Source organism: Ambystoma mexicanum, chromosome 4p (assembly GCF_040938575.1).
Source record: "Ambystoma mexicanum isolate Mex_15411 chromosome 4p, UKY_AmexF1_1, whole genome shotgun sequence".
NCBI classification, from domain to species: Eukaryota; Metazoa; Chordata; class Amphibia; order Caudata; family Ambystomatidae; genus Ambystoma; species Ambystoma mexicanum.
The window spans coordinates 82,027,105-82,054,157 of record NC_090927.1 but is presented as its reverse complement, the minus strand read 5'-3'; the positions used below and the strand labels follow the sequence as shown (position 1 = coordinate 82,054,157).

The 27,053-nt window shown below is 46.6% G+C and overlaps 1 protein-coding gene across 2 annotated transcripts in view; it reads left to right on the top strand.

Annotated features, from left to right (window-relative positions):
• LOC138453016 (vomeronasal type-2 receptor 26-like) overlaps positions 1-27,053 on the top strand; it is a 980,057-nt gene that overhangs the window by 6,928 nt on the left and 946,076 nt on the right. The gene's annotated exons all lie outside the window — the stretch shown is intronic.

Genomic DNA, 27,053 nt, shown 5'->3' with positions numbered 1-27,053 from the left:
TAGGGACTTACCGCGTCATTCCAACCTTGGAGGACCCGGTAAGTCCCCATTCCGGGAACCATTCCCCATTCCCATTCGAGCCCACATAGGGCTCGATGGGAATGGGGATGGAGCTAATAACGGTACTGCAATTTGCGGTACCGTTATTAGCTGTGAAGTCCCTTAACAGGTCCCCTCCTTAACACCTGGTAAAACCAAGTGTTAAGGAAGGGACCCGCTAAGGGACCTCGGAATAGGGTGGTAAGGGATTACCGGCCCGGTGCCCTTACCGGTGCCAGTAATCTCTTACCACCTACCGCTTAATGAGGCCCATTGTATTTTCCCTTGTTCACTCCCTTGCCTTGAAGTTCTTTGAAACACTTTGTGTATAGGCGCTATATAAATAAACTATCATATTATAACAATACCTCTTCTCGAGCACATGCCCAGGGTGGGACGAGTACAGTTAAAACACACTCAAATTATCAGCTTCCATTAAAACCACAGGAAAGTGCAACACAGTCCACCTGGCTGGATACAAATCCTCAGCCAGCGACCATTGCTGTCTCACTTCCCCCCCAATAAGCTGCTCAGCATTTCCTCCTGCCACATTACAATACACACAGTCTCGCTGCACCAGCTGCCGCTGAATTCCGGTTTGTACAGCTCACCAGCTCAAATCCAGCAGAGCATATTCTACTCATCTCTGCACCACTTCTACCATTCCACCATACAAGCCCCTCACACACTCCAGGCCCAGCTCTCTTCTGGCATACTTTACTGGTAAGGAGTCAAGCAAGAAATAAACAGATGGTGGTCCACTCTGGAAATACACACCCCAAGTGTCCTCACCAGAAACTACTTAGAAACATCCCAGCACACAGAAAAATGGGTTCTTCCAATTTACACTAATCAACACAACAGGAGTCACACTTGCATCACCCCGCCATATCACATTAACGTTTACTGCCTAGCCTCCCTTCCTGCAAATCCATGTGACCAGAGACTGCTAACATGGCAGAAGTCCCACTATATAAGACCACTTTCTTTACCTTACAATACATCAATTGGTAAAGAGTATGACCATCTATGGAAGATGACCCTGCATCAGCTTCCCACTGAGACATCACTTGGCCTAACGCTGCCAACTCTGAAATGCCCTTGACCATGCCACTGAGATGCCTAACAATACTTCCTTTTTCAAGAATGGCCTGAAAACTGATCTGTCCTAAGAAGAGTCTGACCCCCACACTTCCATTGTCCCTCTCTTCCCCCTCCAAGAATGGCGAGGCTCCTATATCTGCTCACAGGACCCATTAAATTACCCCACCTTCAGAGAACTAACACCCCAGGCCTGCCACCGTGGACACTGCAACTTTATCACCTCCTTGGAAAGCAGCAGATAGGATACTGGGAAAGAAGTATTACCAAAAGGCCACCTTCTTACGACTAGAACTCCTCGCCATTGGAATTGGTGACTCTTAATGTTCTGCCCTCTCAATCCCAGCCTACCTGGAGAGGAACGTCTACGCGGTCTAGTTTCTTACCAGATATTCATTGTAGCGAAGTGACCTTAAGGCGCGCTACACATGTGCCCAAAAGAACACAATTCCAAAAGCCTAACATGTTGACTTTGCCAGTGCTTGTTGTATACGATGCAGCACTCCTGATGATTATGTGCACTCACTGACCAAATTACATGTCCAATGTATGCATTGTATAACTCTTACACTGCTGCTGTACCTTACTTCACAGTGTTTGTACATAAAATGCCACACGTTGCCTGTCAGCACTTCTGTTCTTCGGGGCACTCTCCAGCACAGCCTCACCAGAATGGCGGCGGATAGTCTCTACAAATGTTGTCAGGAGGGGGCAGTTACCCAATTTCTCTGTGAATAAGCAAGGCTACAGGTTGAGAAATGCATGTACACCAGCCATCTCCATCAATGCTAAAGAGTTGCCATCTTCATCCGGAGAATCATCGGCTGTGATTTGAGTTCAATACCAGCTTTGTTTCATTCTGGGCAGATAGCTCTAGTGGAGGGTTCTCCCCGGATCCTTCTATTTGGCCTTTCGTTTCATTCTGGGCACATAGCTCTCGTGGTGCCCCCCCCCAGGATTTTACTCTTTGGACTTCTGTTTCATTCTGGGCAGATAGCTCTGGTGGTGGGCTCTGCCCCGGATCCTACTCTTTGGCCTTTTGTTTAATTCTAGGCAGATAGCTATGGTGGTGGGCTCTCCCCCGGATCCTACTCTTTGGCATTTTGTTTCATTCTGGGCAGATAGCTCTGGTGGTGCGTTCTCCCCTAGATCCTACTCTTTGGCCTTTTGTTTCATTCTGGACAGATGGCTCTGGTGGTGGGCTCTCCCCCAGTGCCTCCTCTTTGGACTTCTGCTTTGGGTGATCTACCCATTCCAGTGATGGTGGTTAAGAAGCTGGGAGTTAATCTTATTGCCTCACTTTCGATGAATCCCAAGGCAGTTTGTAAAATGGGCCAATTCCTCCCGTAAGTATTCTGTAAGGTGCTATTATTTCTACCGATCCATTTGCATCCTCTGGTAGTTGACTTACTAGTTACCAGCCGTATTAATTATTGCAATGCCCTGTTTTTGGTTTAACCTACTGGCGATGCTTGTTTAGTTGTCATTCCTAAATGTCATCCTTCTAGGGTAGGTGCCGTGCGTTTTCAATCTCTGCAGGTAAATTGTGGAACAATCTATCTGTTGCCCTTACATGTATTGAGAACCACCTCCAATTTCAACGTTCCTTAAAAACTCTGTTATTTAGGCTGCAGTTTGCAAATGCCTACTGTGTGTGTCATGCCAAAATGCCCTTTTGGCTGAACGTACATGGTATACATTCGGCTACCATAAGATAACACAGCTGAAGCATAATGCGCTCGCCATGGGAACGACAAGTCAATAAACTGAATACCTAAAGTGGATAGTAATAGTGACACAGATCATTAAAGTGCTTAGAAAGCATGAAGCGCTATATAAGTTACCAAATTATTATTTGTTAAACATTTTCAGTAGCCCAAGACGCTAAAAACAGGGTCTTTCAAATTGCGATCCGCTGAGGCCATCAATCCAGTCAATGTTTGTGAATCCTCTTCCTCAGTTTCGAGACTGCTCGACACTGCGGAAAAGTAATCTTTCCATTATCAGCATCAACCCAATATGCCTGAGACCCCATACCCTAAACCCAAGTGTGTCCCAGCCCCTACACATAGGTGTCATGCCTGTCGCACTCTAGGGCTACTTGCAGTCAAGACCTGTTAAGGATTCTAATCGGGCGACGCACACCAGACCAGAACTCTTGACCCTGGCCTATGCTGCAACGCACAATTAAATACTTTTACTTTATTTTACTAAGGATTCAGATTGAGATGGCACCCGACCCATCTCATGCCTCCTGTTACAAATACCTCGGGCCACAATTGACCATGAACCAGGCCGGTGGGTGGTAATAAAATATTTATTTTGAAAATCCAAATGAAATCCCACAAATGTAATATTGGGCAGCAATCACCAGTGGGGTGATAATTACACTGTAAAATGATAGAATACACTTAGTTTGACCTTCTAATATAACATACACAAAGCACAAGTGACTGGGAGCAAGATTGCCTTTCTGGTAAATAGCACCCCAGTTAAGATTTCCCCCTGCAATACTCCCTCAAACCCCTATTAACTGAATTTTGAGTGGATAGAAAGGAGCAGCAAGGTGTCAGGTACACTAGGCAGCAAACGGAATTAAAATCCGACCAGATTTAAAAATCTTTGCAATTGCACAAAATAGCACTCGGAATTGGTAAATATTTGTTTTACATGTGTGGTTGAATAAATGAGGTAAATATGAGTATAGCACTATCACAGATGTAAGAACACTAGCAGACTACAAGCAATGTCCTAACAGGCATACAATTCAGAAAATTAACGTGAAAGGGAAAAACACAGTGCAGCCAAATCACACACATAGAAATTGCATTTGCTAATTTACATGGGTTTAAATGTCAAAACGGTTTGAAAAACAGGTGAAATAGACAAAATCGGAATGCAGTTTTTATGCTGGGTGACAGATGCAAATCACAGGGATAATATGAAAGTGAAAAGGGAACTCTAAATTAATGACTGGATGAGATTCTCAATGGGAAAGGAAATTCGGTTTTAAAAATGAAAGCAGTGGACAAAGAAATTCGGTTTGGAAAGGAAAGGACACAGATTTTAGTGGCTAGAAAAGAGAAGCGCCACATGTGAAAAGAAAGGTTTTAAGCTGCAGTTGTAACCCCTTGACGCTGTGGGCCTCTTTTAGGGAGAATATATTTAATCAAAACAGTACTAATGACTTGCACAAGGACAGAAATAAGTGGAAGAATGGCACTAACACTTGGAAATCAAGGACAGGATGCACAAAGGATTCTGACAGTTTTAAGGATTTCTGCTAAGGCAGTTAAGGGATTTCTATGGGATTTGACCTAATATAATGTAACAGAGCAAGGGATGCAGTTTGTGGTTGTTGGGGGAAGGGAAATACTCGCAACAAGCACTTGACTGGGGTATTTTGGACAGCGGACCGAGTTTCTGGACAGCAAGGCAATATCTGGTCACTGGTCACATCGGTGTGCTCTCCTAGAAGAAACAGCTGGGCAAAGGTCTGGTCACAGCACAGCAGCACCTCAGCTGGACAGAGCAGGTAGCAGGGCAAGCAGGCAGCACTGGATAATCCCAATGAGGATTCTGCCACCTTTCCCCTTGAGTTATTGGGATTTTTAGTGGGGTTTTTCCTGGATCAATGTTCCTGCCTGGATAGGGTCAGCTATGCTCTGGCCTAGCAATGGAATCTGGATTCTTGCAGGATGACTATGGAATATATGGATACGCAGGAGCTGGAAAATTCAGAAGAGCGTGTGTGACTCTACCTTTATATAAGACGGATGACATCACAGGATTATACTTTGGGCCAGGTTTTGGGTGGACATGGCTCTAACAACTGGATAGGTCCGCCTATGTATGTCGCCTCCTCCCTAGAAGCAGATTGGACTAATTACGCGACTCCTACGACAGCCATCCCACAGTCACTTTTGCCAAAATCAATTATCACACAAAAATTCACCTTTTTACAGTTGTGGCACTTTTGAAAATCACATAGGCAGATTACATATTGCACACAGCATTCCAACTCATATGTTGAAACGGTATCATTTAGCCCTTCTAATAATCTTTTGCAATATTTGGTGGGAAATATTTCACTATAAATTCTACAATTCTATATATGTGTACCTATTATCACAGAGCATGTTTGCATTCAATTTCAAAGTTATACCATGTACACTTTTTCCATGAATTACAGTTGTCTGCCGTTTGCGTCCCATACATGCTACGGAAAGCCACAATATCTTGTTTTAATGTCACACAAATTATATTTAAACTGTTAAACTTTTGCATTTCTGTGTTTTCCGGTTGCAGAAATAAGTCTTGAAGTTTATTTATTCAGACAGTCTTTTACCCCAAATGGGCCAGCATTGTCTTACAAATAAGGGAATTTTTTTTCAACCCACAGCCAACTGTCGGGCACTAGCCCTGTGTTGCCATGGATTCGTCTTTGACGTTCCTTAGTTTGAGAGGAGGGGATTTGCTGCTAAGAAGTCGCACCTATGTGTCCCAGAAATCCATTGTACCCGGCTGGAGCACTGCCACAGAGTCTGATGATGGTGTGAGATGCTTCACCCTTGCCTATTCATATTCCCCAGATGCTGGTACACTTGGGGGAAGGTAGATCCTGTAGAAAGTCCTTTGAAGCCAGGGCCTAAACACCTGTCCTGCTGGTTTCACAGTACATTTTATATTTATCTATTTTTTCTTTCTTGAACCAGAAAGCAAAATTTTTGGAACTAAACATCCTATATATGTTTTAAAACAAACTCCCATCACATGTCTATGGAAGGACGGTGCCTTAATTCAACATTTCACTTTTAAACAGATATTTTCTTGTTTGTAAAAAAACACCAATTTACACGTGGTTCATTTTCCTTGGCTGTCACTTTACAATTCAGCTTTTCTTGGTATCTTTATTCTGAGCTTTTCCATGGCTTTAGTCAATTTCTACTACACAGGAATCTGTTCAAAGCAAGGGTCCAATGAAACTGACATGAGCCAAGAGAGAGCTTCTTATGAAGGGTTTATCTGTGTCATTTTGTTGCAAAAAAGGAAAGCGTTTTGCGTGTGGCTTGAAGTGATGTTATTTGTTATTTCACAGATCTTGCCTGACACAGCATGTCATTCAATGAGAAATGCCCCCTTTTTGCTGGAGCACAACCTGAAGATGGAGTGACCTAGCTGGGTCTCACTGGATCAGAACTGTGTACTGTTGAACAGATGAAAATGAGCATCAGGGCTCAGTCATTTTAAAAGGCAGAATATTTTCTTTCTCAGTGAGAAGAGTTTTGAGCTGGCAGCATAACAGTGCTGCCTTTGAATTCTTTTCTTTAGTGCAATTGAAGAAAATACTGGCAGCAAATCTCTGGGTGTTCTGTGTTTCATCTTGCCCCATGTGTGGCTGGTAAGATGGCACAGCCATCGTTTTGGAGACTGCAAAGCACAGTTTTAATGCAAGGCGATGGTGCTCAACAGAGCCAGCGCAGCCATTCTGCTGGTGACTGCTGAGATGTAGTTTGGTTAGGTAGGGGAGTTCTGCTGGGCTGGTCAATGTACCCCACAGATTCCCCCCCCCTTTCTTCCCCGAGACTTCTTGTTAAGGAAAAGTAGGGCAAAGTGTGGTTCATTGAGCAGAGTTTTTTCCATCAGGGAGCGGTACACCACAATCCTCCCTTTGTCTTTTGTTGAAGTGTGGAACGACACCCCCTTTTCGGGTCCCCGGTAAAGTTCTCCTTTGTCTACGAAGGACGGAATTGGTACTAACTAGTTGATAGATAAAGACAGATTACAAAACTTTCCCACTGACTGTCTTCCCGGAAGGTTGACATCAGTGGGACAAGCAGACATTACATTCATTAAGGTACTTGCACCATATCAGCAATAATTCATTAAGGCAGAGATAACTATCAACATTTACACCATGTTTAGTGATTCCTTTTTGCAATGGTAGTGAAAAAAGTACTCCCTGTTAGAAATACCTATGAACTGACAGCAGTCCCCACCACCCACCCGAGGAGCATGAGCTCCGGACCATGTCCCTGCAGGAGCAGCGGACCAACGAATGCATCAGCTGTCTTCAGGCATAAGCGTACCCATTTATGGTAAGCGATTTTGCTCTGGCGAAATTTATTTAAAAATGCGCATTTCGCCCACGCACAGCTGCCTGTGAGCCACTCTGCCTATTTGAATGTGGAGGCTCTGTCCACATTGCCCTGTAACATAAAGCCCACATCCAAGCCACTCGCCGCCATTCTGGCCCACGAGGCTCTCTGCCACTCCAAGATGGCCGCCCCCTGAATCCAGCATCTGCATCTGCCGAATCCAGGCCTCCAGCAGCCAGCTGATTGGCTGCCGGGCCTACCTCTTGCCCCATTGGCCGCCGGCTGGCGAAGCCGGCCCTCTCCCTCCAGGGCTCACGAGAGGCAAGGCCAGCACCTGTTTTGTGCCGTGACTGCCGTCTGCCAGACCCCCTGGCCCACTTCATGCAAGGTACTCTTGCACCCTCGACAACCACCAACTACCACAGTAGTCCAAATTTGCCTCAATGTACTTATGTGTGACCACGTTTTTGTCTACATGAACTGTTGATCCTGCCTATGCAGCCTGACCGCTATGGGCATGTCCCTACACTGAACCACCTGCATTGCCAGACTTGCATTTAGCCCATCTATGATTGCATTGCCAGAATTGCATTTAGCCTATCTATGATTGCATTATTATATTTATAATACGCTATTTGACCTATGCTGAGCCCTGTGTTGTACCCTGTGGTCGCCACTAGACCACACCTGACCTTTGCTGAGCACTGTGTTGCACCCTATGGTCACCATTAGACCACACCTGACCTATGCTGAGCCTTGTGTTGTACCCTATGGTCGCTAGTAGACCAAATCTGACCTATGCTGAGCCCTGCGCTGTGCCCTATGCTCGCCATTAGACTGCATTCTCCTGCCTCTGGAACTGGAAGAATGCCATACCTAGCATTAGTCCTCTGTATCATGGCTACAGTTACACAGGTTGTCCCTAGCAGTCAAGATCACATCGATCAGTCGCCAACACCTACCTCAAACCTTAGCCAACTCACTATTAACGCTATGCAACCTAATCTTTCCACATTCTGCAAGGCCCAAGAAACAACCCTTTATGCCTCCCTACCTTGTACCACTTCCAATAGAAACAACAGACTCCGCGCAAGACCAGCCAAACTACATGAACCACTGAGAAGAGCCCTTCCGGCCTCCAACCTCAAAACCAACTACAAACCCAGCCCACGATTACCTAGCCACTCTAAATGGCCTACTCAAACATCTTCCTTGAATGTGAACACCCTCCAGCTTAATAACTTCCAACCCACAGCTTGCCCCACTGTAGACAAACCAATCCGAGCTAACAAAACTCCCAAGGACCCCCCTCTCAAGGGAGCGCTCCTTAATGCTAGATCACTAGTCGCTCACGCTACGGATATTGCCGATTTAATCACGGAAGGGAACCTGGATTATCTTGCAATTACGGAAACTTGGCTCCATAATGCAGCAGGACCTGCCCTCATGCTAGATGTCTCTGACGGCCACACCATAATCAGACAAGACCATGATAATGCACAAGGTGGCGGCATTGCTATTATTTCTAAAATGGCTCTTGGTCTCGGACTAGCCCCTACCCAGCCTCTACAATCACGTGAAACCCTCACTGCCAAAATGCAGATAAACAAGTCGCAATCCATTACCATACACCTTATATACAGACCACCTGGCCCTCTTGGTATCTTTGAAGAAGACTTGCATAATATAATTATGAACAACCTGAAACCTACCACGCAACTACTTATATTAGGTGACTTCAACTTAGGATTCAACGACCAAACGGACAAAAATGCCACAGAAATAGCTAATACGATCAAAGCACTAGGCCTTACCCAAAAAGTCACTACACCCACCCACCTTAAAGGGAGAATATTGGACTGGGTAGCAGACCTTAACTGTTCTGCCACTATCACTTCCATCCTGCCTTTAGCATGGACAGACCATTCTCTGATCTCCTTTCACTTATCCACTATCCGACCCATTCCACTGGCTCGACCACGAGCGCCACCATGCCCAACCAGAAGCAATAAAAGTATCACGGTAGAAAAAATCATCCCCGCCATACTGCCTACTCTCAACGCACTGCCTGATAATCTCGACCCCAGCAGCCTAGTTCAGGAATTTAACAACATTATGCTCACCACATTGGATAGAATTGCTCCTATCAAACTCAGACCGAGCAAACCCATAGCCCACCTAAACAAGTGGTTCACCCCACAACTCAAAGACCTTCGTATCTTAAAGAATAAAAGCGAAACAAATTGGAGACTATGCCCCCCTAGTGAGAATAAAGCCAAATTAACTGCACTTTCCTCACATTACAAAAAGGAAATCTGCCAAGCAAAACGCGACTCCTATGACAAACGTATTGCTAATTCAAACTCAAGCATGAAAGAACTCTTCTGCATACTCAAAGAGCTAGAGTCCCCTATAGCTATCCCGGACGTCTGCACCAAGGACAAATCCTGGTGTACAGATATACAACAAGCCTTAGCGCATAAAATTGATAGACTTCAGAATAAAATTCAACTAAAAAAGAAGGCTCTAAACCTACAGCATTCGCCTAACACTCTCCTGCCCAACGAGCCACCACCGGTACATAATGCCACATTCCACTTCTCTAAAATGTCCATCCTAGAGGTAGAAAAAATTATCCTATCTTTGAAGCCTTCAAACTGTAAAGGTGATATCTGCCCTGCACAGCTAATAAAAGACGCTGCTAGAGAACTCTCCCCATTTATAACCAAACTGATTATTGCCTCATTTGCTACAGGTACTATACCTGCCAACCTCAAGCAATCTTGGGTGCTACGACTCCTCAAGAAACAGACACTTGATCCCCTCATTCCTACAAACTACCGGCCTATTACCACGGTCCCATTTTTACTAAAAATACTAGATAAGGCCGCCTACAATCAAATTCAGAAGCATTTAGAATTGCACAAACTCCTGGGTAACAGACAATCTGGTTTCCGTCCACTGCACGGAACTGAGACTGCCTTAATTGACCTTAAGTCCCAGATAGACGAGTTGAGAGACAAAGGTAGGACAGTACTCCTGCTTCTACTCGACCTCTCCGCTGCATTCGACCTGGTCAACCACAAGGTCTTATGTCGGCACCTTGACTCTGCAGCTCACTTCTCCACAGACGCTATCAAGTGGATCGAGTCCTTCTTGAGTGAGAGGACCATGAGTCTTCTCCCCCTCAGCATCAGCCGATCCTACACCCATCCCATGTGGTGTTCCCCAAGGATCCTGCGTCTCGCCTACCCTCTACAACATCTTCACTAAGCCGCTGTTCGACGATCTGGACCAGCTGGGTATCACCTACACTAACTATGCAGATGATACTCAGATTCTCCTACCACTTTCTGGGGATTACGGTATGGACATGGGCCTAGTGAACAAAGTTTACCTTATCATCCAAGCATGGATGGCCACACACGTTCTATGCTTGAACGATGATAAGACTGAACTAATAATATTGGGTTCGCAGGCCAATATTAAAAAACTAGGTCAAGAATACTCATCTTTCAATATTGACGGCAATACTATTAAAGTCTCCAATGAAGTAAAAACCTTGGGATTCAACTTGGACTCCACACTATCCTTTGACAAGCGGGTCAAATCCCTTGCTACGGCTTACACATGCAAACTTCTCTTAGAGCTGGTAAACCGTTCCTCTCTGACAATAGTTGTCTAATCCTGGCTAGAGCTCTTATACTCTCTAGAATCGACTATTGCAATGCCCTCAACATTGGGGCTAACAAATCCACCATTCACAAGCTCCAAACGCTACAAAATAAAGCCTTAAGAGCAGCCCTTGGCATAAATAAGAAAACCCACATTTCTGCCTTGAGACGTCAACACAAATGGCTCTCCACATCCAATAAAATTCTTCTAAAAACACTCTCTTTGACACACAAAACCTTGAACAATGCGGCCCCTAGTTACCTTATAAACAAACGTCAGAGAAGAACGTCTCTCAGACCCACTAGAAGTGGGAACAACAACTGCCTAAATATCCCCAAATACAAACTTACTACCATCGGGGGTAATGGCTTCACTGTTAAGGCAGCCAAAAGCTGGAATTCACTGCCCCAGGAGTTGAGAGCTGACCAACCATATCCACTCTTCAGGAAAAACTTAATAAAACACATCACTGCCACCAATCCATAGCTTCCCTTCACCCTCTCCCCTGAGGACACTTTCCTGCAATTAAGAAACAGTATATCTTGCTATATTCTTTCTTTATATGTAACCACACAAGCTCTACATCCTCAGTGCATGTACCTTTGCTTCAGGCCTATTGTTCATATTGTATATATCCTGTAATCATGCATAAAGTGCTCATCTTGCTATATGTAAATTCTGTAACCTGTGGATACGTAACCATGTAAGCCTTGCATTTCCTTGTCGTTGCGCCCTTTTACTTAGGAGTCTGGTGCGCTTAACAAATGAATAAACAAACAAACAAACAAACTTATCTATTCCCTGCTGGTTCTTCTTTTTCTTGTTCTCATTCTCCAGATGTCTCCTCTATTTGACCTTCCTTGGGTTCCTCAATCAACTGCAAAGGGGTTCTGGGGTGACGACACTTTAACTGATTAATGTGGACACATTTCTCTTCTGTCGGCTCTCCTTTGGGGATGCAGATTCTGTAGGCAACAGGTGAAATCTTATCTACAATTTCAAACGGACCGCGCCAGGAGGGGAGACATTTTCCCTCCTTAGTCTGGTTCCTTTGAAAATTGTACAAGTAGATCCTGTCTCCTACTTGGTATTCCTTTTTGGCCATCTGATCAGCTCGGTCATTTGCAGTTTTGTCTGGCCCCTCTATTCTGGAATGACCCTTAATCTTTTTCCAATAGATGGTCATCCCATTAGAGTTGACCAGATCATCAATATTTTGTATTTGCTTGCCATGTTTAAGTGGTTTGTTATTAGCACACAGCATGCCTCTGGTTTTCCAATTTACCAGGTGCTCCAAGAACCCGTTCGGACATAATCTGAATCCGTGATTATGACCAGTTTGTGGATTTGGTGTTGGACGGCAGTGAGGATGGCCTGATGAACTGCCATCAACTCTGCCACCTGACTACTGCGGGGACCGATTTTGTACCCAGCGGAGGGTTCCGGGGCATCATTCACTCAGGCATTCCCAACGCCGGCCACCAGTTCCTTTTTCCCTTGTTATCAACATGGTAGGAGCACCCGTCCACATAGACTGTGGGCATCCCCTCGCACTCGTCTTCTTAATAGATTTTGTGTGGGGAATTCAGGTACACCTCCATGTTGTCCTGGAGTTTGAGACTTTCGTCCTCGAGACAGTTTTCTCTAGCACAATCATGCAAGTCATCCAGACCTTGCGAGAGGGGACTCTTCTTGTTTTGGCGATATCTGGCCTCCACAGAAAAGCCTTGAATAGACAGAATCCAGGAAGTAATTCTGGAATTACTCACATTTCCTACCCGGATTCTGTCGCTTTGGAGATATTGCAAAGGCTGGTGTGGAGTCTCCACTATGATGTGATTCCCCCTGGATGAACAGGCGGTAATTTCTCAATGCCCTTGAGAACCCTGTCTACAAGAACTCCTCCTTGTTTTTGACAGCGTAGGCTAGACAAGGCGCTTGTGAGAGACTTCTTTTGCATGTTTTTCTGCCCCGGGTTGTTCTGGATCTCACTCGCCCCCCCTTCAACAGAAGGATCAGGGGTCTTGTGACCTGCGTAATCCTCAATGAACTTCCTATTGTAATTAGTCAGTCCAAGGAGGCTTCTTGGCTCACGCAGAGTTGTCAGGTCTTTTAGTTTTCATTTTAATTTTTCTAAATAAATTAAAATGATAACGTTTATTTCTAAACTTTTCATTTACAGGCATTATCTCAATGAGGCATATACAAAAAGGACATTCAGGTTTGTTTCCTATTACATACATTTTTGATTAAACAGTAGGTTTCCCAACCTTTCAAATGTTCCAAAACTTGATAATGGTATAGAGCAGTTTCTTGTTATTCCCCAGCAGAATCTGTGCCCATCGTTCTGTTGGGTCCATCTCTATACCAGGTGATAAAAACAATTCCCTATACACATTACGCTTCAGTGTCAACGCTTTACATTCCATAATTATATGAAAAAGTGACTCTAATGTCTCGGGTGGATTGCAAAATCTACAAAATGCTAGAGTATTCAGAATTTGCTTTGTTTTCATAAGTAATTCCTGTGTTGGGAGTAGATTGAGATGCAATTTCAAAAAATCATCTCGGATCAGTTGATCTGGAAAGATGATCAAATAATTTGGTTATTTATTGGTCTACTCTCAAAATCGCATTGTAAGTTCATTTGTTATTGTGCTTTAAGATATAGAGTAGATATCCAATCATTAGTGAGTAAGCGCTTTTTAGCATGCTGTGGGTGTTGAATCAGCATTTCAATTGTTATTTCTACTACTCGTAGTTTTTTGTCCATGTCACATTTCCTTTCATTCAGAGCAGAGTCGTTGCTAGAAGGATCTTTACGTCTGAATATGTCAATAGCTGGTATTAAATCCTCACAGAGGATGTTCGTAAATAAGTAAAATTGCTTCCAAGTTATTATTGATAAGCCCACTGCGTAAGAAGGGAGTCTGTGGTACGCTGTTTTTGCTGTTGCTGGTCTGGTCTGTGTGGGCTCTGCGAGTTCAGAGAGTACCGTGAGGATACCAAGGGATTGCCCTCGCCTCACTGTCACACTGTGCACCTTGAACCCTGGGATTTCCTCTGTGCCTGTACCTTGAACCCTGTGCCTTTAAGGGCAAGGTGCCGCCTACTCCAGGAAGTGGAGTTAAAAGAAGTACTGGCCTGCCCTTGCTGCGATGAGCCTGTTGCGTGAGAAGGGCGTCTGCAGTATGCTGTTTTTGCTGTTTTGCTGGTTTTCCTGGGTTATCCAAAAGCGAACGCGGCAGTGCACTCTGACATCTTGACACTGCATACCAATAAAGAGGAAAAACACACAGAGGTCCAAAATGGAAGAAGGCCGCCTCCTGAGGAGCTCGAAGAGGCGTCATGAGGAGCCAGTTCTGGAAAGGGATTTGGATCAACAAAACTCATCTTCCACACTTGAAGGTAAGGGCACAACACAATCACTCCCCAGTGTAAATATTCCTACTGCCCCCCGCTCCGTGAGTACTAACCTTGACGGCCCTACGCAGGGGTACAGGAACGGTGATGGCACTTTGTCGGGGGTAGGTACTGAACGCCCCATACAGGATCCATACTTGACAGGTGATGTGGAGGCCCCCGTTCCTACTGATCACCAGTCAGAAACATTAGAACCACTAACTACGCCAAACGAGGAGGTAGGGGGAGAACAGCTAGACAAAGCCCCCCTACTCTAAACCAAAAACAAAGGAGGACAATAAATCACCTAACTATAACCACAAATAATAAAGATTTGATCTTACCTGTCAAAGAGAACTCAAAAGATCAATCTGCACTGGGTACACACGGAGAGACGCCACTGACACCTTATTTTGATTGTGAAACTCAACTCCTTAAAAACGTTGTAGTGGATATACATCCTGTACCACGCAACCTGCCCACTGCGACTCTTCCAGTTACTACATGCCAGTATCAAACCAAAGGTGTGGATCTGCATCACTGTTGTTCCACTAATTTGAACGGACCTGTACAGGACACCGGTTCTTATGGTGTGAACCACGAAGTTCATTTAATGACCCCAATTGTTCATTCAGATATCGTGCCCCGTAGGGCAAGAAATTGACCTAGAGGCGCCTGAGAATCAGCTTAATTCCCCACCTCTTGAAGGTACAATAAAGCCAAGTACGGGAAACAACCTTAACCCAAATCCAAGTGAGAAAAAGAACACTAAAATCCCATGCATGAAATTTAAAAAAATTAGCACCAGAACGAGGAAAGCTGTTGCTAACAGGAAAAAACAAAAAGAGGAGCTGATCAGAAAAAGAAGAGCAAGACAACAGAAAAGACACTTCACAAATGGGAAAAGTATCTTCAGCTACTGGGTCTGACGTGAATATTATAACGCCAGACAACTCAAGTGTTAGTCAGAATCCAGTGCAGTTCCCTTAGGGAGCACTACACCAGATTAAGACTACAGGTGAGAGCAGTAAATCCCCTTTGGTATCAGTCTGTACCACAAAGAATTAGTTGGTAGCTGTGGCTAAGCAGTCAGACTTATCTCAAGAGGGAATGAGCAGTATTCAGGGTTTACACAATAGGCAGTACAGTACTATGGAGCAAGGAAACACTGACCGAAGTTTGTATCAAAAAGAGAATATATATTTATTTTATACACATCTAGTTCAAACACATGGATCAGAGTTGATAAAGTAAGTTAAGTTCAATCAAGAAAAAGTATATACAACTCCCTATTCAATTGTAGACAAGTTTGCGGTAGAGTGAAAACTGAGCAATACGGCACAGTGAAACCCAACTACAAATGGCACTCTAGTAATTCAATGAAAGGGAGGGAAAGCACAAGTTAAACCGAAATACCATCAGACACCCCCTAGCAACACTTCCCTGAAGTTTTGTGAACAAGTAATGCACAGTAACACTTTAGCAGAAAGATAAGTGAATGAAAACTGAGCAAAATGGCACTCCAGAAGTTAAAACAGTAGGAAGGAAGAGGGGTTCAGAAGATTTAGGTGCATCAACACATTTCTCATTGAAAACCTATCTAGTGAGAGCAGATCTAACAAATCAGCCAGAGTCAATAGGCCTGAGCCAGAGTCAGTGGTACAGGACCAAGAGCTTAGGAGCCAAAATATTCTGGTAGCTGCAGTCAAGTCTTTAGTAGAAAAATATTGAAGAGGTAGATGCGAGGTGAAAGACAATGTTCAGAGATAGGGCGGCCGACCCAACAAGTAGTCAAAGGATTTAAAACACCTTTGGGGCTACCACGGAGAAAGGGCAGCCTGGCGGAACAATGTACCTTAAACGTGAAGAAGTGGCTCCTGCGGTGGCGGTTGTTCCTGGTAGTTCCTGCAGGTCGAGGGGTCCAGCAGAGGAAGAGAGGCTCTCGTCGTGGAAGAAGGTTCGAGTCGCTGCACTACCCAGGGAAGAAACCAGCCGCGGTGCTGCCAAACAATGTTTAAGAGGTGCACTCCTTTTTAATCGCGGTCCGGGTCGATAGGTGTCTGGCTATCCGATCTCCAAGTGCTGTGCACTGTCGATTCGACCAAGGCAGGTCCGAGGAAGCGATAGGTGAACTGGTTGACCCCACCAGCTCAAGGGAAGGAGGCTCTTTCGCTGAAGATCTCCTCTCGTCGTGTGGAAGAAAAGTGGTGAGACGATCCGGCAGTTCTTCACTGGTGGTGTAGATGCTGAAGATGTCTGTAGCTTCTCTCCCCTTCGGTTCTGTAGTTCCAGTGGTGACGTCTTGCTCTTCCAGTCCTCAGGACCCTGCTTTTATGCAGAAATAGACCCATTCATACAGCCAAGCTGTCACTCACACAGTGGAGTGGTCTTCTTGGCAGGAAACCCTCCAGCCTATCAGTTTAGAGTGCGGCCTGAGTTGCTGTGGCAACTCTGTCCAGGGGTTCTACTCCCCCTCCCAAACAGACCCACCCCAGACTCGGAGGCGCCAAAAAGAGGGCTTCTTGGCAGAAGCCCGCCAAACTAGCGAACAAAGGATCCCCGACCTGGGTTAGGAGTTTAGAGTAAGACTCGAGAGAGAATTTATATCAAAGTTCTGGTGAATAAAACCTACCGGAGTAAAGTTAATAATAAAATAAACCGGCGGTATGTTAGAGGCTGTCAGTAAAAGTGGTAGCCTCGAACAATGGGAAAATCCCATAGGAAAATATTTGCGGTCGAATATAAAAGGTAGTAACCACTGCCTCCAGCCAGAAACTTTGCAGAGAGGGACTTTAAGGTACCCCCTCGAAAATGAACATAGGGGAAAAACCATTAACCGCTTCCAGTACTTCCATTTTAAGATGGGGTGTACTGGTTAAGTTCTTAAAAATTAACTAGTAAAGTCAATGGGGACTTTACATGCCCTGGGAGACAGTAGTCGGTCCCAGGGTATGGAATCTATGTTTGGGGGTCGCTTACGACACCCCTGTGTCACTGCACGGAGGGTGCTGTGTAACACATGTGCATAAAGATGGTTCCTATGGGTGAAAGAAAATCCCATAGGTATTAAACACAAAAATAGCCTAGAACACACATAGCAAAAATGCCTAAGAGTGGAAAAAAAGAGTCTCACTCTTAGCAGGTAAAAAGAAACAAACCCTTCAAATCCAGCAAAGCTGCTGGGGGACTCTATAGGTAAGGGAAATTCGCCATAGAATGAGAATTCTCCCTAACACCACGTACCATCAGGAAAATCATACGCAAACAAACTCTGCGATCAGGTAACCTGGTGAACCTTTTCGTTTTGTTAAGCACACGCTAACAACCCAAGATTTAGCAGAAAGTGAATCTCTGGCACCCCACGAACTTTCAGATGTGGAGCTATTGGAAATGGCGATTGACAGCACAGTAAAAGAAATAACTTACTTGCCAATCAGCTCCCACTGGACAAAATGTAAACATCGAGATACAAAAGGCAACACAACATGCTACTACCTTGCCTGATAACAATCAACCCACTAAAGCCAAAGTCCAACCCTCACAGATCCAGAGCTCACAAACGATGGGGCATGGTGAGTCCACTCCAGGTCCTGACAATAATCCACCTGCTCAATCAAAATATGAAACTACACCAAGGAATAGGACGCAAGATGCCTTTAAAGTCGGCATACATTATGCCAACGCTGGGATTCGGGATAACCCAAGAAAGACCCCACCTTTTACAAACATCATTTCAGATAAATTAATGATGACGAATGGCAGACTAGGCCAAAACAAATACAACCCAGGAGAAGCTCATGTAAAGACCAACGAAATCACGCCTGGGATCGCAAGCGAAAGATTCTCTGGACCTTCACTATATACCAAAGACCTACCTTCAGAAATACAGAAAAGTTACAGTTTTCAAATATCTCCAATAAGAGAAATACCTATGACAAATGTAACTAATAACATTATGGATACGGACTCCAAAACAAATACCTCCTTTCTTGGACCACCCTCCACTGAAACCATGGGAGATCCAACCCCATTAAAAAATCGTACCTCGAGGAGGTTAAGCGAGCAAGCATCTGGTGAGAATACAAGGAAAACTGTTTTGATGTAAATTATGTCGGCAATGACCATAGCCTTAGCACCTTTCACTAAGTTATGAATCAATACACAAGAGTTTAAAAGATCAAACCTCAATTATTGCAACAATGAATAGCAAAATCCAACTCTTGAAAGGATTAGCTCTCAAATTACCACAGAAGAGGAAACACCTAAAAACAACATAGAGGCGGTATCGCTCCCCAAGGACTCTAGGGGAAAACCCATTGACGAGAGTGCCCCCCAGACAGATTTGACAAATGTAAGTGACCAGCAATTGAATCTATCAACCCCGAAAAATAGAGGTAACACCAAACAGAGAAACAAAAGAAACGTTCCCTCAGTGTCACAAACGGGACTCCAACAGAGACCTTTGGGATTATCCCAGGATAAAAGCATAAAAGAATATTTTATCTTGGAAAACGTGAAAAACATCAGAGGAGAACGAACCACAGTCTTAAACTGTGATGATGCGATCATGCCCACACCGGACTCCGCTAAGCCATTAAGAAGACACAAGACCGGAGAAGGCCCAGACCCGATAGGTACGGACATGCTTAAAGGCACAGAAGTTGGAGAGGAGGTACCAAAACAAACGGTTCACAGAGGAGCAACTGCACTAGCAAATTGTAACCTGGAAGGTTCAGTCGACCTGTTAGACCTTTGAGTTTATTCAACTGAAAACTCTGAACTTGAAGAACTCGATCCTGTAACACCAATAAAACAAAACCTGAGGGCAGCAAATAACGTTACTATCAAACATCGAACTCAGAGTTGCGATACTCACACTCCGAGCTCCAAACCAACTTGTACAAACAAGGCACCTAGTGTGTCCTCGCCCCCATTCAGGACCTTGTCAGAAAAAAGAGAAAGACTCCATCAGAAGCAGATCACAAAAGAGAAAAAGGCCAAGACATAGAGGTACTCTGGGTTAAAAACGTGACTAACAGTGCGGAAAAACAACCACACGGGGGACTGGTGGTCAAAAGGGCATGACAATCTGGCCCCCCTCTAGGTAACATCATGACTCGGGTATAAAATTGGATAAGTTTACCAGCAAAGAAAGAAGATCTGATCGTACACCAGAACCGAGTGAAAACAGATATACGAAAAGAGGGTATACTCCGCAACCGTCACGAAAAACGAGATCTGTGAAGCTGACTAGAATCCTGGGGGAAAAAAAACAATATGATTTTGAACGGCAAAGCCATTCTGCAGTTATTTTACTGCGTACCAAATCTGAGACTGATATCGACGAATGACATCCAAATCGTGGAATTTGGAGAACAACATGTTACCGATTCAGTTTATTTGCACATCAAATTTCCTGCAGTGATAGATTCACTCTTAGAAGCAACGGATCATCTCCGAAAGTTTGGATTCGGTTTAAGAGTTTACAGACACCATGATAATGTGACTAAACCACAACATAAAGACAAACCATCTGTAACAATGGAAAAAGACAATAATCGCACAGTCGAAACCAGTTCGGACCTCCAAGTATCGGACCCTAAAACATGTAATGCAAAGAAACTGATCACTGAAGAAGAAAATAACAAAGATTATACCAGAGACCCATGCTTTAGAAAAAACCCAGACACGGCAACTAGACTTACAGAAGCTTTAATTGAAGACCTGGAAAACCAAGACTCAGAAGCTGCCCATACGGTAAACAACCAGATCGAGACAAGTAGGTTACCCATAAAAATCACGTTTTAAACCTACCAAACCAGTTGAAGGTAAACTGGTCACAGTGGACAAGGCAAATATGAGTAAAGACAAAACTCATGAGAAGTCATCAAAATGGATCTCAAAAGTCCACCAAAAGACCAAATAGCAATCCAAGAGTATTGGCCCCCAGGATAATAAGCTTACAGCTACAACCCAGATGTTCTCTAAAGTATTGAATACAGGTTCTTGACAAGAGGTTTCAAACACCTGACTGTACCCAGTGATCTAAATCTTGGAGAGTTTGATATCCTTTGTTTCCAAGAAACATGGCTGAGCACCCCTCCATTTATGGATGGTTATGATATCAGGTTGGCGCCAGCCAAGAGAGGACCAAAGGGTCGGCCCAGCTCGGGGCTCTTAACAGCGATAAGGTCTGGCTCAGGGCTATTTGTCTAAGAAGTACTGATCTGTGACCTTTTGCTTCTTGTAATTAGAGCTGCTTGGACAACGACGGAACCACCAAAGAATGAACAAATCATCAAGAACCTGATCATTTTTAACTGCTATTGGAATCCGGAGCTGATCTCCAATAGCAATTTTATGGAACTTATAACATCAACAATCGATATGGCTTTATTGAAATGATATTCCGTTATTCTTCCTATCCGGAGACCTAAATGCCACATGTGGTCCTCCTAATCCTGTTGCCCCAGAATACAAAGCAAACCCATTGCGAGAACAGAGAGGAAAACTATGGTGTGCAGCTATGAAGCTGAGGAACCTGCTCTCTACAGAGCAGAATTACCCAGTGACTAAACCCGCTATTCCAACTTGGTGACGAGGAGACCAAGCTGCAGACATCGACCACCTGTTCGTCTCAGTCGAATTGGCAAATTATATGACCATGCACGAGATCATCCAAACTAAAAATAGCGATCATAACCTAAGATTAGTGGTCTTTACAAGGGGTCTAGAAACCCGAAGACAAATGATGGGATTTGATAACGAGGTGAACAACCAAGGTAATCGACTACGGATGAAATCAGATGACATAAAATCAATAACAACCAAATACGCCTTGTCACCCTGTAGTCTGAAGGCGACAAAAGACACACACAAGGCTGACTTTGTGGCCCTGTTAGACCACTTCAAAACTAAAAATCCAAATGGGAAAACGCCAGATCAAGCACCACAACACTGGTATGACGAGACCCTGGTAGAAAAACGCAAAATCATCAGATGTTTAAAAAAAGCTGCATACAGAGCCAATTCAAAGAAACTTAAATTGGACGCCAAGAACACTGCTCGAGAATACAGAAACTGGGTAACGGGACGTAGGAGGTTAGTTCTCCAGAACGATGCAGAGAAAATGCTTCAAGCCCTGGCAAAGAGAAATTCAAGAGTTTTCTGGCATGACATACAGCAGAACTATGTCAGTGAGTCAGAATGGGAACAACGCTTTCTAAGATTATTCAAAGATGTAGGATCACTTTCAAATCCAGTGACGTCTAGTGCTGAACAATGGGACCTGGGTATTACCTTAGAAAAGATGCAACTAAAAATTCAAAAGGTCTCTACATCGAGAACCCCGGGCCCCGATGGCCTAAGTAACGTAATGTTAAAAGAAAACTTGGAAGATTGGGCAATTTTCATAAAAACTGTCTTTGATAAAATCTGTAGAACAAAACGGATACTTTGTTCATGGAATACAGCCACGATCGTGCCTATCTTAAAAGCACGAAGCCACCAATCGAGATGCAGATTATACATCATTTCCGTACATTTAACACAAGCCTTTGATAAAGTAAATAGACAAAGACTCTGGCAAAAACTCCAGAATCGAAACTTCCCTCAGGAAATTCTGGACCCTCTAATGCAACTACACTCCGAAACCTCGATTTAGAGTTTGACTAAACAGAGGAGGCCTCCTAAGCAAACCAATTCCAACTTGGAGAGGAGTCAAGCAAGGATGCCCTCTTGCCCCTGCCATCTACAATTTTGACATCTCTGACCTCCCAGACTTTGAACCATCAATAAGATCATTTTTGCCTAAACTGGGGAAAACGAAACTAGCAAGACTTCTCTATGCGGATGATCTGATCATGATTGATCAAACTGCAGTAGGCCTCCAAAAGCAATTAGATAGTCTCCATCGTTATTTGCTTGAAAACAACTTGGAGATAAATGTAAGTAAAACTACAATTATTTGCCTACAAAACTCCAAACAGAGAAAGAACAAACCAAGCTGGTTTCTAGGTGATAAAAAGATCGACGAGTTGGACTCCATCAGACACCTTGGTATTATCTTTAACAGCAGCTCAATAGTCACCGGGACAAGAATTCTTAAAGAGCAAGATCACAATCCTGATAACACAGGGTCGGTTAATAGATAAACGATTCGGAAGATTTTCTCTCATCGCCCTGGTCAACTTCTATAGAAACAAGGTGGTTCCGACTATAACATACGGAGCGGAAGGCCTAATTCACATGCCACCTGAAATATGGCCTACACTAGAAGGTAAATTTTGGCGATCCATCTTAAACCTACCCAATTCAGCTGGAACGGTGAGAATTGGAAGCAAACTGCCCTAACATCATTGGAAGCAATCGTTGAATGGAAGGCGTTAAACCTGTACCGGAAAACCTTCATCCGTTCTGTGCACAAATATTTGAAGTGATCCATGACGAAAAAATACAAACAAGATATTAACAGCCCGATTCATGGAATTAATGTGCACTGAAAATTCCCGCGCAAGCGTGCAAAATCGTGCAAATCGCAGTGCAAGTGCGAAAATCGCAGCAAAACCTGCGCACATCGATTCATGGAAGTCCGTGCGCGAGTAAAATCTGACATGTGCGCTGAAAATCTGCGTGGCGCACAGGTCATCTAACGGCGTGCGCTACGGCCACAGCGAAAGCGCACATAGCGTGGCGCACATAACAAAAGTAGGCGTAACACGGGGCGTGACACGCGGAATGGGGAACAACGCGTGAAAATGTGGGTGTCACGGGGGAAGAACAGGAGGCAAGTGCGCGGAACGCCCACACGCTCGCCTACAACACGTATTCATGGAATCGAATAGGGCAAACCAGCGCATGGGCTAAGACGCGCACAGGCCTAAACACGTCCACCACACGAAGGCAGGCGGTAGCGTCCCTGCGCATGAAAAAAATGTGCGCTAACAAAAAGCACGTATATACAGCTCTGATGAATGTCCCATACTGTGGCCCTCTAGGACAAATGACGTGCAAAGGGGTATGCGACAAACGCGGACACCCGCTGTGTCAAAAATAGCGCGTGCGTGTATTTCAGGGGTGCGCGGGAAGTTTCACACGCGATAGGCCCTGTGCGAGTGGGGTGCGTGTATTCCTGGGGTTTGCATGAAGTTTCACACGCGATTGGCCTGGGTACATGTAAATCTGGGGTTTGCGGGAAGTCTCGCACGCGATTTCAGCAGGGTACGTGTATTTCGGGGGTGCTGTTGAGTCCTACACGTCAATTGGCAGTGTGGCTCCTCCCAGGTGTTCGCTCTACACCCTCCACAGCCCCTGCAGGGGGACAGGGGACTACCCTGCACCCCTGGTCATGTCCCGCAGGCAGCCTATCCACCATGGGCATGCCCCCCAGGCAAGCCACATGTCAGCTTGCACTACTGATCACCTACGAACGACCCCCTCCACCACCACCCCCCAGCACTGAGGGGGCCCCCACTCATGTCCCCCAGCACCCCTACCCCCCAGCACTGGGGGGCACCTGCAGCAGGCCCCCACTCATGTCCCCCAGCACCCCTACCCCCCAGCAGTGCAGGGCACCTGCCAGCAGACCCCCACTCATGTCCCCCAGCACCCCCACCCCCCAGCAGTGCAGGGCACCTGCCAGCAGGCCCCCACTCATGTCCCCCAGTACCCCCACCCCCCAGCAGTGCAGGGCACCTGCCAGCAGGCCCCCCACTCATGTCCCACACATGTCTCCCAGGACTCCCACCCCCCAGCAGTGCAGGGCACCTGCCAGCAGGCCCCCACTCATGTCCCCCAGCACCCCCACCCCCCAGCAGTGCAGGGCACCTGCCAGCAGGCCCGACACATGTTCCACACATGTCCCCCAGCACCCCCACCCCCAGCAGTGCAGGGCACCTGCCAGCAGGCCCCCACTCATGTCCCACACATGTCCCCCACCCCCCCCCACCCTCCAGCAGTGCAGGGCACCTGCCAGCAGGCCCCCACTCATGTCCCCCAGCACTCCCAGCAGTGCAGGGCACCTGCCTGCAGGCCCCCACTCATGTCCCCCAGCACCCCCACCCCCCAGTAGTGCAGGGCACCTGCCAGCAGGCCCCCACACATGTCCCCCAGCACCCCCACCCCCCAGCAGTCAGGGGCACCTGTCAGCAGGCCCCAATGTCCCACACATGTCCCCCAGCACCCCCAACCCCCCAGCAGTCAGGGCACCTGTCAGCAGGCCCCAACTCATGTCCCACACATGTCCCCCAGCACCCGCACCCCCCAGCAGTGCAGAGCACCTGCCAGCAGGCCCCGACACATGTCCCACACATGTCCCCCAGCACCCCCACCCCCCAGCAGTCAGGGGCACCTGCCAGCAGGCCCCCACTCATGTCCCCCAGCACCCCCACCCCCAGCAGTGCAGGGCACCTGCCAGCAGGCCCCCACTCATGTCCCCAGCACCCCCACCCCCCAGCAGTCAGGGGCACCTGCCAGCAGGCCCCCACTCATGTCCCCCAGCACCCCCACCCCCCCAGCAGTGCAGGGCACCTGCCAGCAGGCCCCCACTCATGTCCTACTCATGTCCCCCAGCACCCCCACCCCCCAGTAGTGCAGGACACCTGCCAGCAGGCCCCCACACATGTCCCCCAGCACCCCCACCCCCCAGCAGTGCAGGGCACCTGCCAGCAGGCCCCCACTCATGTCCCCCAGCACCCCCACCCCCCAGCAGTGCAGGGCACCTGCCAGCAGGCCCCCACTCATGTCCCCCAGCACCCCCACCCCCAGCAGTGCAGGGCACCTGCCAGCAGGCCCCCACACATGTCCCCCAGCACCCCCAACACCCAGCAGTGCAGGGCACCTGCCAGCAGGCCCCCACTCATGTCCCACACATGTCCCCCAGCACCCCCACCCCCCAGCAGTGCAGGGCACCTGCCAGCAGGCCCCCACTCATGTCCTACTCATGTCCCCTTGCACCCGCACCCCCCAGCAGTGCAGAGCACCTGCCAGCAGGCCCCGACACATGTCCCGTGTGTCTAGATGTATCGGGTCTGTCCCTTGTCGCTGGATGTGGGGACCCTTGTATCTGCATGTGCATGCGACATGTTGTTCGGCCATGTGTCATTGGCATTCCCTTTGGGTGGTGTTGCGTTTGCTGATTGTCACTATTATGTACACTTATCCAGGCATGTGATTGGCCAATCAGGACTCATTGTTTCAGGGATGTACATTGTCGTGGATTGAGCAACTTGTATGTTGTGTTGTTGTGGATGTGCCTACTTTCGGGCATCATTGCCATGACTGCAGGTGGCCAGGGTGGGATGTCTATGGTGTGTCAGGGTGGTGAGCAACACTGCGACACACACAGGATGCAATTGTGGTAGTTGGTCTTCCATATCTGACTGTGCTCCCACATGTCTTTGCCATACAGACTGGCTGTGTTCTGATGTGTTCCACATGTCCAAGGGTTCTCGTGCAAGGGACATGCATGGGAAAGTTGCAATGATAGTGCTGCCTATGTCTTCTGCTGGCATTCATGGATTTCACTGTGTGTCTCCATCGCCCATCAGATGTCATTTGACATGCATTTCGGACTTCATTTGTACTCACCCAGCATCCATGTGTTGAGGCCTCAGTGCCTTTAGATGTACGCTGGCAGGGTACTATTGCGCAGGTTCATGGAGTCGTGGGTGTATCCTGGATAGCGGGCACAGCAGTGGCTGAGGGTTAAGTCAAGTCTACATGTCATCTGCACATTCATGGAATGGTAATTCTGGCGGTTTCTGTACGCTGCATCGTGTACCCTGGGTGCTACTAGTGGTACATGTGTGCAGTCCACGGCTGCTATGACGTTCATGACTTGTCCAATGGCATGGCACTGGCCCTTCAGCTGGTTCACCTGTGCATGTGTGGCTGCAAATGCAATGTCCTCATTGACATGGAGCAGCAGTGCATCCAGCACCTGTCCCAGCATGGCACTGATGGTGGACTGGGCCATGGCATGCATCATGGCAACGGTGTGTTGGTAGCTGCCAGTCCCAAGGTATTGTGGCACAGACGGGCAGGGGCACTGCAGTGCTGATAGCCATACGGCTGCCTATGTCTTCCTGGATTGTGTCCAGCAACTGTGTGATGGTTGCCATGTCCAGCATATTCTCGGTCACCAACTGCCCATCAGTCAGGGCCCAGGGTGTTGGCCTGACCCTGGGGATGGCTGTCCGCCTTGCTGGTGATACTATCCTCCTCCTCCTCCTTCTCCTCATCCCCACCACCCCCTGTGCTCTCAGGGCCCTGGCCTGATTGGCTGGCCTCTGTAGCTCCAGGCGCAGCAAGTAGATGCCCACATCAAGGCTCCCGGCTCCAAATGTCAGCATGGTGTTTGGAAGTGTGTGTCGTGCCTGGGTGGGTCCTTTGTAGGCCTCTGATTTGCAATGGTTTCACCTGGGCACTTTTTGCTGTCTCCTGTGTTCATTTGCCTCCAGCATTTGGCTAGGGGTATTTCTGGCGGATTTTGTGCCGGTTTCTGGCGCTAATGGCACCTACGCCGGACTCGTGATGGCTCTGCAATAGCGCAAATGGGTGCCGGCGCTATTACAGCCGGCGCTATTACAGCCGGCTGTAATAGCGCCGGCAGTATTTGTACTCGTGAACCGGCGGAGCAGTATTGGCGCTAATACCGTTACTGCCGGATTTAAGGGTTACCGCCCAACTCATGATGAGGCCCTAAATCCAGAATTTGATCATCCAAAAACTGTAATAGCT